Genomic DNA, 13,419 nt, shown 5'->3' with positions numbered 1-13,419 from the left:
AAACATTGAAAAAGAAAAGCTATTATTAAAAAATCCAAAAAGAGTCTCTTCTATGAGTCTGTGGCAAAACCAGGAAACTTGGATGGAGGTCATTTTTTGAGTAAAAGTGATTTTGGTCTTCACTTCCTAAGACCTTCACTCCCATGACAGATCTTTTACTTCATCTCAGGACTTAATTCCAGTAATCTGCTGATGTATGGCTTAAGCTTCACTGTGAAAGACAGTTTATACTTCCATATCCCTGGAACGTAGAAAGAAGAAAAAGTATTCACAAAGTCCTCTGCCTGTAACTTCAAAATCATGAATAATGATGGGCTGACACTATTCTTGTATAATTTTTTTAAAAAGGCAAAATGAGATCTCCTCACTTAGGAATAACTGACCGAATTGAATTGATTCATCATCTGATAGGAGTGTTGAGTGAATTAGCAAATAGGATTGCCTGTTCCCAATTGAAAGATAAAGTGAGTGGTGATGATTTAAGACCTATTTTCAAAGAACTTGCAGATCACACAAGATTAGACACCAACAGGAGGGAAGTCCAAATCTTTCTCTTCATATTTGGATAATCAGGGATGAATTTGAGATTTATTTTTTATTTTCTAGCTGAGAACGCTACTGTTTTTCCTATGTTGCTTTTGCTGACCAGTATCATCTCTACAGTAAATCCCCAACATCCTGTAACAGTGCAGATTCTACACATAGAAAGATAACTAACAAAGTTCTTAGTTGTATTTTCTCTATCAGGAGAACTGCTAGATTAACAGTTTTCCTACTCATTGCAGTCATTGGACAGTCTAATATGAGGAAGTATTTTTCAATTTGTGTGTGTCGAAGTCAATCAGATTCTCAACTTATTCATGGTTAGGTCACTGACCTTTTTTGAGGTAATGTGGCTAATTGCTTCATCACTTACTGCAGTTTGAAATGTTTGGCCCTTTAACTCTGTCAGGCAGCAAGAATTCCTTTTCCTTTTATTCTTCTGCAGGGAAGTTCTACACAGCTTGTAAAGCTGACATGCTTTCATTTGATATTACTAGACTTCAAACTTTTAAATACTTTTTTTAGCATGTGACAGAGTGATCCTAGAGAACCTCGATGCCTCAGAGCTCTCTTGCTGGATGAAAAAGCTCTAACACTTGTAATCATAACCCAGTAGTGCCTGTGTACTGCAAATCACAAAGTTTAAGTTGTGAAACCCTTATGCTTTATGTTGCTTTCGGGATGGTGATTCCACAGTTCTTACTGAAGATTCCCTGCCCATACTCATGGTGTTTTTGTGGGGAATACAGCTTGAAGTCACTAACATTGTGGATATCCCAAAGCAATTTACCTGTTAACTGTTCTTTACGATGTGATTTCCATATGCTTGTTTGCAGTGTACACTGTTTATTGCTTGCATTTGAATGTCTGTTTATGGTTACCAGGAATTCTGAGACTTGGAAGAGGTGAAAATACAGGCCAAACTCCACCCCGTTTATATAACAGCAGTCAAAGTATTAGACTGTGTGTTCCATTAGTATTGCTAAGAGAAGCATAGCTCAGTGTCATGCACCTATAAATACTGCATCTTCTAAACAGCTGGCAGTATGCAGATGTTCTTGTTTTCTGAAAGACTGACTCCATTTTGAATTAGGAGGAGTTGAACTGTTACCCTATTAAGCGATTGTAGATTAGGCCTAAATTCTGCTTCTAACCTGGTTCAGACTCTTAGAGTGAAAGAATGGAGTGCTGAGCATGGACCTCGGAGTAGAATGGAGTTAAAATACTTTAAAAAATAATCAACACCTCCATCTACTGAAACCTTACTGTAATAAGGAAGGCAAAAGAACTCTACATCACACAAAACAAGGTTGACTGATATACAGTGATAACTAGACTTTTTAAGTCATGACATAAATATTCACACAGAACTGGTCACTAGCATGAGTGAAGTCAGACTGAAGTCCAACAGTTCATTCTTCCAGTTTTAAAGGGAATTAACTTTTCCTACCTATTTTTAAGTCCCCATTCAAGTCTTTCTTGTAAACCATAAGACTGCCAAGGGTTAAAGCCATGTTTTAACACACTGTTCAGTGAATGGGTTCATTTATTGAAGGACTTAATGTTGACCGCATGGTCTATTAGAGGGAACTTTCCATCTGCTCTTCAGTGAGTACACGAATTGCATCTGCAGTTGCTTCCCCTGTTGCGTGATAGATGTAGCCATTCTAGGGCTCCTTGTGGAAAGAATGGATGGTGGCATGGATGAAATGCTATAAGGCACTGAACAGGCAGTAACAGGAGCTTTCTGTTTCTTCTACAATATAAAGATGTACTTCTCAGTTAGGACAGGGACTATCTGGAGATCCGGAGTGTCTTGTCCACAAATTCCATTAGGGGAAGAGACCCAAAGGAACAAACATTTTTTTTCAAGTCCACTACAAAAGAAAGAAAATTATATTTCTCAGTTGTGGTTATTGCAGGGATTCTGATAGTTCAGCTGAAGAAAGAATTGTTGAAATGGTGAGAGAGAACAGAGAAGATGGGAGGAAAATAGAAAATTTAAGACTAGGATACGTAGGAAGAGAGCAGAGAGCTGACATAATTAGAGAAAGCAGAGGAACACAAAATTTCATTAGTCTGAGAATGATAAGCACTAAAATAAATACATTTCCGTGCTTTTTGCTATGGTGTTTCAGGAGAAAAGTGATGGTGATATCACAGCTGAGATTCTTAGAATGTGTGTATGAAACTTCTAGAGCAAAGCCTGCTAGTATCCCAGTAATTCATGAATTTTGACTTTTTCTTCTTTTCAAACCTGGATTTTGTTTTCTCTTTTTAAGTGCTTTCCACAATACTGCTGTTCTCAAATTAATAACATGAGTAATAAAGGCAAAGTTGTGTCTGTCTATAAAAATTTTGTTAAACTTAGATGACTGATAAAATACAGAAAAGTATGTTGTGAAAGCAAATATGCTCAAGAGCGGAGACAGCTTGGAGTTAACTGATTATTTTTCACAATAGTTACTGCATTTGTGAAGTATTTTCATTTTTCACATGCCTCAGCAGGTAATATAGGATAATTTGATAAGTGAAGAATTTATTGGGACATGCTGTTTGTAGAAAGTTTAGATTCATTGGGCTTTTTCTTGTGTGCAAATGAAGAGAAATGAGATTGTTTCATTAGTTTCATAAGCAGCTTGGAGATGTATCTGTTCAGGATTCATTTATTCCTCTGCTTCAAGATTTTTAAGAGCATGCAGAATGTGACTGTAGCTCCTTCCTTTTGTTTTGGGCTGTAAGAATGTCTTCCATATTCTCTTGTGCTGTTGATGCCATTGTGTGTTTATTGTCCTTACAGTATCATCAAAAGATTTTTTGATTGATTTGAAGGACTTGTACAGTTCAGAAAAATAATTTTTAGAAACTAAATATGTTTCGTTTCTAAATAATGAAACACACAGATATCTACACTTTAAGATAAACCAGCTAGTATACAACACTTTATTATTTGATAGTGATCTCTGGAGCTGAAATACAGTTGATAAGTTCGGGGTTTTTTTAAGTTATATGAATGAAGAACAGTCTTCATGCTGTCTCCTTTGCTTTTCCGTTAATGGTAATGTTAATGTGGTTCCAATGACTGTCACTGCATAGGAAAGGGTATTTTACATATCTTACTTGAAAGAAGACAGATCCAGGAGTGCTCTCCTACCCATTCGTTATCTGTCAGTCATTTCAGTATCCTTTGATTATGTAAGACCCATCTCTGCTGTTACCATTACTGTGTCTTTCCATCCTTTTCTCTTTTAACAAAAACTCCACTGAGCTGCCTAGTTGTACTGAAGTGTGCCTGATGCAGTTTAATGGAAGTTCCTTTGAGTTCTGAAAAACAGATGGAAAGCCATATATTTTTCCAGTATTATACTTAGTTCAAAACAACTGCTGGAAGTACATTTATAGCAATCTTTGGTACATGATTTTTGATAAATTGATAGCTTTTCTGTAGCATTCAATAGCTAATAAAGAAATGCAGATTGTCTTGTGTGTGATCATTCTTGTTTTTGAAGGGAACAAATGTTTTTTGTAAACGGCAACCTCAGTGTTAGCCAGCAGTGTACTCTGATGGCATCCTGTGTTGTATTAGCAGCACAATAGTCAAGACATCAAGAAATGTCCAGTTTGGGGATATCCCAATGCAAGCAACATAAACGGAGGAAATGTAGTGGAAAGCCAATGGAATGGTCAGAGCTGGAGCATTTGCCCCATGAGGAGAGGGTTTGTCCAATCTGTCTCTGGGGTGCTGAAAGCAGTATCCCCAGTGCCTACACGCATGGAGATGGAGCTAGGCCCTTCACAGCAGGGCATAGTAGGGGGGTGACAGAGCAGCAGTTGGAACAGGAGATTCTGTCTTGGTATAAGGAAAATCTCTTTTACTACAGCCAAGCATGAGCAGCCTCCTTGAGTTTTCAAGATCCTGGTGGCTAAAACTTTGAGCCGCCTGGTCTGATTTTAGAGATGACCTTGCTCTGAGCAGGATGTTGGACTAGATACCCCCTGAAATCCCATCCAACATCAATTATTCAATAATTGTTTTGCATTTGCATCTTTAAGATCTTATTTTTAAGGGGTGCTTTTACTGGAGAATAAATGGAATACTATGCAGCAATACCCTGGCCTCTCAAAAGTCATTGCAAACACCAAGACCATCCATTACATTAATTCTTAGGGGAAAAGTCTGCTTTGCTGTCCCTCATTGCTAACTGTAGCACTTTTAGGAACATGTTCTTGACAGATAACAAGGTATGCCTGTACTTTGAACTCTGCTTATCAGGAAATCAGACCTGTTATGTGTGATATAAAGGACATACCAATCATTTGCTAAATTATGGCAGTTTGAACCATAACCTTCTGACCTACTGTGACAGGCTTTCTGTGGGGAAAAGGGAGGGGGAGTAAGCAGGCTGCTGGTACAGCAGTTACATATATCTTTTCATATGTCAGAGGAGCTTTGGCTGATGGTTTCCCAGGTAGCCCTGTCTCAAAAGATTTGTCCCCACGTTCTCATTTCTTCGCCTGTCCTTTTCTGGGAAGCTTCATTGATGACCTTTCCTTTTCTTACTTTTTCATACAAAAAAGTAAGAACTGTTGTATAAAACAGAATTTTAGGGTTTATATTCTTAATTGCATAAAAGTTGCATTTATGAAATTGAGTGCTTAAATATTTGTGTATTTGTATCTGTTTTAAGGAGGTATTATGTATCATTCCAACCATTTTTCTTCTGGTTGTAACTGTCTGGTTTTAATGGTTTTTAGATTTTAATTGTTAAAAAGAGAGAGACATTTAGTTATTGCTGTTGTCATTCAAATAATGTTCTGTCAGTCATTCCACATTAACTTTTTCTCTTTTTGCATTAATGGAATTAAAATTCATGCAGTAATTATCTTTATTAAGTATGTATATACATATAAAAGCATCTTAATGAATTTTCTATTAAATCAGAGGAACAGCAGCAACCACAGACAATAAATGCTGTTGTGGAGGGTAGAAGATAAGGTTGCTGATACATATTTAAGTTTCTTCATAAACAGTGTGGAATTTTTTATGTTTCTAATGTGTAAAATTAGATTTGAATTTCATTACTTAGACTATTATCTTTGTTACTCTTTCAGCCTTTGGTTTACTGCAAAAGTTTTATTGAAGTTGTATGAGATGGTTAATTGTCTTTTGCTCATTAGTAGTTTTTCTATACGTCTACAACATATCTGTAAACCTATGGCATGACCCATGATATTCTTTCAAAATATTTTTTCAATCCAATTTTAATTTTATGATTTCTAACTTTATTAAACTGCTTATGCAACCTAGTTTGTAAAAAGAATCTTAAAAGGCAAAGATTGGAGAGAATAGCATATGCAATTTGCAGATCAATGTGTTTCACAATGTAAACCATCTAAATAATGGAAAAGGTAACTAACCTTGTCGCCACAAACATCCAGAGAGTTTTTTTCCTTAAGTCATATTCCCCTTATTCATTTATGGTTTAGGGTTGACCTATGTGTGTATATTAGAAGTTGTCAGCAACTTCTTGTCAGTGTCTGCAGGAGTTTAAAGTTGATGACTTCAGATTTTTTTTTTAAGAATAGTTAAAACATCTACTGGCTTTAGCGAGGTTTTATGCTTTATTTCAGAGTTTGGGGTTTGTGTGTATAGAATCATAGAATCATAGAATCGACAGGGTTGGAAAAGACCTCTGAGATCATCGAGTCCAACCCTTAGTCCAACTTCTTAGTATGTATGTGTACTTATGCATTCACCTGCATATATGGGTGCACTATTCTTTATTCACCGTGATGTGACAGCACTAGTGTGGATTCATTAATTAAATAAAAAAAAGTCTATTCCCTGGAGAGGATCTGCAGTGTATTAGGAATTTTGACTGATTGTTTACCTCAAGAATTTCATGTGAATTTGATAGTTTATAGTTTTATCATATTTCTTTAATTATCAGTCTTACATTTGTTTCAGGTACTATCTAGAAAAATTACTGTCCTAGCACATTCAGTGAAGAGAATGCATACAAATATACCAAGGGGCAGTTGTGAGCTGAGAGGGTCAGTAATGGTACGCCAAAATGTATTTGAGCCATGTAAAGTAAAACAACGTGCAGATATTGGCAGTCTGAAAACTTCCAGAACACTGCATTAGCCTAGCAAGTAATAATCACTCTAAGCAGAATCACAAGAAATACCTAAAAAAATTTTGTATTGATATAACTGAGTATCTTATGAAAAATAACCTCTCTGGCTAGGGAATGGAGAGAGTTTTAGAAGATATATTTTTGTATGTTTTATCCAATAGGAAAAACCAATTCAAGCAACAGTTTCAGAGTCTTTGTGTATCTGTTGACTCCAATCTCTTAGTTTGCTTCAGCACTGAAGAACAGTGTTCGCAATATTTGTAGTGCAATAATGAACATGTAATGAGCAATTCCTGTAAGTTCCAAAATCTCAAAGATCTGTTCACGTATGTTTCATTGCTATAATATCAAGTTATTACAGTTATATTGCAGAGACAAAAGTAATATTACTATATACAGTAATAATGTTTCTGGAAAAGCTAATACTTGGTTTAAGGAGGTAAATTGTGGAATTGTTATTGAAATTGTACAGTAGCTTAAAAAATCTGATATGAACAGCAGAAAAAAATTATCAAGCCAGACAATTCTAAGTATATGCTACAAATTTGAAACTTAATATAGAGTAATATTAAAGCTTGATGCTTTCCTTTTTTAATGACAAAGAAGTTGCTGACATTTTCTTCATTCAGATCTGTTATATATGTCACATATCAAAACCTCTCACTGTTACAATTCCAATTAACTATTTCCCCATGAATCAATATACATTATTGGGGGACAAGTCTCTGTACTATTCCTTGCCTTTTTGTTGATATAGTAAAAAATTCAGCTTTGCTAGCATGACATTTTTTTGCAAGGACTGAAGTAAACTAGGAAATAAAAATACTGGTTTAATAAAGGTAATCATTTGTGATGCCATGGCAAATCAAATAATAGTATACAAACAAACATGACTAAAGACATAATGAGGTTTTAATAAATACGCTTCAGGTTCGTTGCTCTTGGATTAAAATATGTACAATATAGAAAACCATATTGCAGAGCAGGGACCCTTTTCAATCTGCCACTTCAAAGTGGGGTGGGGGGAGGGGGCATTGAGTTTTTATTTGTTTGAACAGAGATGTCGATTAGGCAATGAGAAGTCTAATGATGTTTATTGTGCTGCTTTTCCAGATATATGGTCCCCCTCAGTTTGCATGGTTTTTGTACTTTTTAAGATTGGAGGCTATTGCAGTTTTGTGTGCTGATGCTCACAGATGGAAATGCTAGCTTTGAGCAGTGTGTCAAGGCTATGCCAGAAACAACTGAACTGTTCAGCTTCTTCTAACTGTTTTTGGCTTCAGGTGCTGGTGTCTGCACCCTTCAGCTTGGCTGTATTTTCCTTTTAGATTGTTGCCCTGAACTTAGGAGAATTCTATGAAGCTATTTCCTTTGGGATCTCTTCATTAGGCTTCAGAGAACTCATTCTATAGTCCTCCTGTTTTCTTTGGGCTTATTTTGAAGCTTCATTCAAGCGATTTTGTGAGGTGGTAATTTCTATTTTTGGATTCACAAACTAGTTTTCACTGTGCCTACATTTCCTGAAATAGCTGATCTGGTAGGTATTCCCTGACCAGCCGTGTATGATTCGTATGTTTCATGTTTTTATAGTTTTTTATAGCTTTAGAATTTATCATACCGAGAAACATAAATAAGAATGCAAGGTTATGCATCTTGACTAATTTGTGTCAACAAGGAGAAAAGCAACTACTCTAAGACTCCTAAAATTTACCAAGGTGACTCTGTTCTCATATTTATATGTCCAAAATGTATTTGAAGAAGAAACAGTGTAATTATATCACAGTTATATGACATCTCTTTTTATATGCTTATTAGTTTCTTCAGATCCTTAATTTTTGTTAAGGATACTGTTAGTAATTTCTTTATACTGATACAGTTCAGTTACTGTTATTTGAATAGATTTTATGTTTATTTCATTGAAGCACTTAACAAAAGAGTTAATCAAGATGCTGATTACTTAAACCAGGTAATAACAGTCTAGGTAAGTCACTGAGCAAACTAAGCATGCACCAGCAGCACTGAACTATCACTGAGTAGCAATCACACCTTCTTTTGTTTTGGGGTTTTTTTGAAAAAGCATGACAGGAGTCATTCTTATGTTTTTAAAGGAGCCCAAAATTAAGTACGCACTTTTAGGAAGTGAAAAACTAGATTTGACATCAATCAGAGCTCCAGGATTGAGAGAAAACTCCCAAGTGAAATTGTCTATGAAATTCTCATGACTGAAGTATAAATCCCAAGCACAGGCCAGGCTAAAGCAGTCTCTACCAATACTGCTGAGGCTGTGTCTCAGTGCAGGAGTGAATCTTAAGTTTCACAGAGTCAGAGTCAAATAAAAGGAAGCACAATTGTCCAGAGACAAGGAAACAAAGATGAATTTCAGTCCCTGTCAGTCAGCATGATTCAACGGATATATCTAAAGCAGACATGTCTTTCATATTTTTCATTCTTCCACTTCTTAAGAGATGGTGAACTCATCATGGGAATTAGTTCACTGTAGCTGTTCTGGTGGAATAAACAGAGCTAAGCAACTGCCTATCCAGTAATTCATCATGATGCACCTTTTAGAAGTATTTTCTACTATCGTACCTTTAACTTTGCTCTTTACGAGTCGCATTACAGGTTAGTGAGAAGATCAGTGCAGCAGCTAACCTGTTGCTTTCTATTGAATAAGGCACAGGAGTACAAGGGGAGTATGAATGTTCTCATTGGATGATGTAGGGAGGTGTCCAGTTTAGTGTACGCTGGGCATTAGTCTAGTTAGGGTAGAAAGAAAACATGTATTCTACATACTGAAGAACTATCTATTGCAAAAGAAATTTTGAGTTCAGGTGTCCTGAAGTTACAGGTAGTGTAAACCAGATGAGTCTGGAAGTTTGGAACTAGCACTTCCTTCAAACTGCAAAATAGTATGTGAAAGTGTTGCCTCCAGTTAAGTTGTTTTGACAGAATGAGGATCAGAGGCCAATACAAAATAAATGCTTAAATTGCCGCAAAACACAAAAATCTGCTTTGAAGCAAGCAGCTTTAAACAAAGCTTCTAAGCTTTCTCTCACAGATTTTACTGAACCACATGCAAAAGTACAGTATGTTTAATTACTTGATACAAGGCAAACGTAACATCTGGTAAGAACTTGCATGTTAAATCAAGTTTACTCTTTAGCATTAAAGCTATATGTTTCTGGATTTGTTTTAATTACAACCTGAACCAGGAATACTGTGCTAAAATACCCCTCAGCATGTTGTTTCAGGAAAACAAAATTTAAGTGAAAGCTATATCAGCAAACAAAATTTTCATTGTTTAAATAATTTGTAGATGAAGTGCTGCATCATCTGTTTTATCATTATGCTCACAGCTTTTGTGTTGTTTTTGTTGATGGTATTTAAATTTGTTTTAACTAAGCACATTGTTATTTTAGACCAGATTAGAAATGATTTAATATATATGATAGGCAAGAATGAAGAAATAAATAGCACAAAAGACTGAAATGCCTATAAAGTCAGTGTAACAATCTTCATAAAATATGCATATTTAAATGAAGAATGACAGTTTTCTTATCATTTTGTAGTAAATATTAAAACAAACTTTCAGTTTGTGAAACCAGCCAGATACAAGACTCATCAGACTTATGTTCAATGCTGCAAAAGCTGAACAATGAAAGCATTTGAAACTAAGGATCAGAGTTCAGTACGTTTTCAGTCATTTAGTGGGTAGCATGTAAACACAATCCATGGAAAATTTTTGATTGCTCAGAATACCAGTTTTTAGTACCAAGGATCGACAAGAGAGGCAGTGGCAACATGATCCTTTAGTGCCAGTGTTTAAACTGGAGTCTCACAGTTTGCTGCATGTTAGGACAGCATTTGTACAGTCTGTCACATGATTTTCATTTAATTTAGGCCTATCTAGGCCACTGCTACTCCTTGTGTGACTCCAAGTGACACAATGAAGGGTAAGGAAAATTCATTTCTGTATTTTTATACTTAGCTTGGGGATCTTTGGAAGTGAGGAAGCCTTAACAAGCCAGACTCAGTTGCAGAAGGTGAGGAAGTTAAACTGGGATTTGAACCTCATATTACAAGAAATATGGGTAAGGCTTGATGAAAGATGCAACTACAAGGGTGATAGAGGAGCAGAGAGAAAGAAAATGAGAATTAGGAGAGTAGGACGATAAGATAGGAATGGAAGCTGAATAGGCTGTGAACACAGGTGAGAAGGAAAACATGCCCTGTGTACAAGGAATGAAAATAGAATTGGAATTCAGCAGACATCTGGGCTGGTGTTGGAACAGAGAGGGAGTAGTGCAGGAACATTAGAGGACGTGTTAGGGCTAGAAGTAGGAGGTTTGCAATAGGACAGGTTAGGGAAGAAATGTCTGTAGCATTTAGATTTTGTGGCAAATTTGGCACTGAACCAAAGAACAGACATTTGTACAAATGGGAGAGTATATTCTAATTGCTCTAAAGATCTGAAATCTGGAACTGATCCAGCTGTGGACTCTGGATGATTTCACAACTTACAGGAGATTTTAACATTTTTAAATCAAAAATAATTTCTAAAATATATCAAAGAGCTTTTGGTTGGTATAATCAAGTTTGCAAAATTAGAAAAGTTTGGTGTTTTGTATAATTTTGGTCAGATTTCCTTTGGAAGATATATTATTTGTCTTTACTTGGCATTTTTTCCTTTTAACAAGCTTAACACGGATTTGCTGCTTCTTGAATGCTTAATTTTACAAATCTGTTGTCTTCTAATGAACTTCATTGTTCAATCACCTTTTTGAGTACTTAGGTACATCTCATGTTTTGTAAATGGGATAGACAATAGTAAAAAGGAGTCTGTTAGTTAAAAACAGATTACAATTGCTATCTCTGTACCCATGGGATGCTTATAAGAAGTTCAAAATGCTAAGTGAATGTCACTTTATACATACGTAATAGAAATCTTTGATTATCGCTATGAGATTAGGCTGTGCTGATGTGTTTTGTAGTTCATTCAAAAAATGGTTGCCATACTTTATTCAATATACAGACAACAAGATTTTACTATGAAATCTTTCCATTTGCTCTCATTGTATGTAGATTTTGGCAAATTCTTACGTCATTATACACCATTCGCAAAACCAAGCTCCTCTGATAGGAAAATCTTTAAACCATCCTTATAAACCAGAGTTTAAGTCCTTCTCTGAGTAGTCCCTCTTCTACTTTACTCTAGAAATAACTTTTGGTAAGCATTGTGTCACTGCTTTAGCAAACTTCAGACATCATTGACTGGTCACCCTAATGGCATAGAGACATAATGAAGCTGAGACCTCATTCTAAATGATTTTTACATATGGCATTTTTTTCCAATTTTTTCCATTGGCTCAATCTGTAATTTCCCTTTCATTCCCAACCCTCATTTTTCTGTGAGATTAAAAACTCTACTCTTTCATTATATCAAGTTTGCTAAGATTTCTTGATGGAGAAAAATCCTGCAGACCCACATTCCACAGGTTTTTTTCCATAATAGTAGTAGTATTAAAGCATAGGGTGGTTTGTTTCCATTTGTTTTCCCTTAGAGACCATCTAGGCAGATGAAGGAATGTGTTTCAGCACATTGTGTTACATGACTCTAAACACATATGCACACACACTTGTGCTGAAATAGTAGCCAAGAAACCAGAGATACTATCTGGCCAACTAAAAGCAAATATGACAGAGAAACTCTGAATGGTGCTGCAGTGAAGGAGTTACTAGTGATATCAACAGTGTAGTAAGGTCAAAAGAAAACTGACTCTTCATAACCTTGCCAGTACAAAACAGATGATGCACATGTAAACTGCTTCAAATTTCCAAAACAAATTTTAAAAAAAATCTTGAAGTTAACTGTTCATGATTTGGTTGAGAAGCATGCTTTGGAAGCACCCAGTTGATTAAGTAGAATCATCAGAGAGCTATAGAGTTCTCTGGAAAGTATAGAAAGTAGGTACAGAGAAGTACCTACTTCTGCATTGCCTAAGTTTATGCATGTTTCCAGTGTGTAAGCTTAGTGCAGCACAGATCACTGAACTCAGACTAATCACAGGTCTGAGGCCATGTACAGGAAGGGATTGTTGTTTATTTTGTGTCAAGGCGGAAGGAGCAGCTTTGTTGTTGAGAGTCAATAAATATGACTAGTAATTAAATAAATTTGTGTGTTTCTTTGCATTCTTGGCTGGATGATGTGTATCTTTGTGAAGACTTCTTGGAACAAAGCATTCTTTCTATGGTTGTAAACAATGTGAATACAAGAAAAGATTTACTGTCATGTCTGCAGCCAATCATGTACAAAGTGTGGAGAATTCAAAAGTGCTGAATTTTTTTTTTTTGTATCATAAAGTGAAAATAGGAACATACAGTCAGGAAGCAGTGATGAAATAGTTAAATTATCAGGACATTTAAAGCATTCCCAAGCAAAAAGGACAGTAGTCCATATCTAGGTAGGTAACTGGCATTTAGTAGTTTGAGTGCATTAACTCTAAGAACAAATGTTTTACTATCGAGAAAGAAAATTGTTTATAAAAGAAGAACCTTTTCATTAGCTCAGTAAGTGGAATTTCCAATCTCTGCTTATGAAGCCTGTGTGGGAACAATCTCATTCATGCTTTGGACTGTTTACATGTACACGGATGTCTTCAGAGTGATTATCAGGGGCATCATAATGGCACTTGTTTGTTCTGTTCAAGTTAATTCCAGTGAAAATTGCTTCCTCTTT

General features: G+C 35.8%; 1 protein-coding gene across 1 annotated transcript in view; it reads left to right on the top strand.

Annotated features, from left to right (window-relative positions):
* The window catches only part of PIBF1 (progesterone immunomodulatory binding factor 1), a 122,402-nt gene that overhangs the window by 51,163 nt on the left and 57,820 nt on the right, over nt 1–13,419 (top strand). The gene's annotated exons all lie outside the window — the stretch shown is intronic.

The sequence above is a fragment of the Pithys albifrons genome, chromosome 1 (assembly GCF_047495875.1).
Source record: "Pithys albifrons albifrons isolate INPA30051 chromosome 1, PitAlb_v1, whole genome shotgun sequence".
In the NCBI taxonomy this organism is placed as follows: domain Eukaryota; kingdom Metazoa; phylum Chordata; class Aves; order Passeriformes; family Thamnophilidae; genus Pithys; species Pithys albifrons.
Note: the sequence above shows the minus strand (reverse complement) of the source record. Positions and strands in the feature narration are given on the sequence as shown.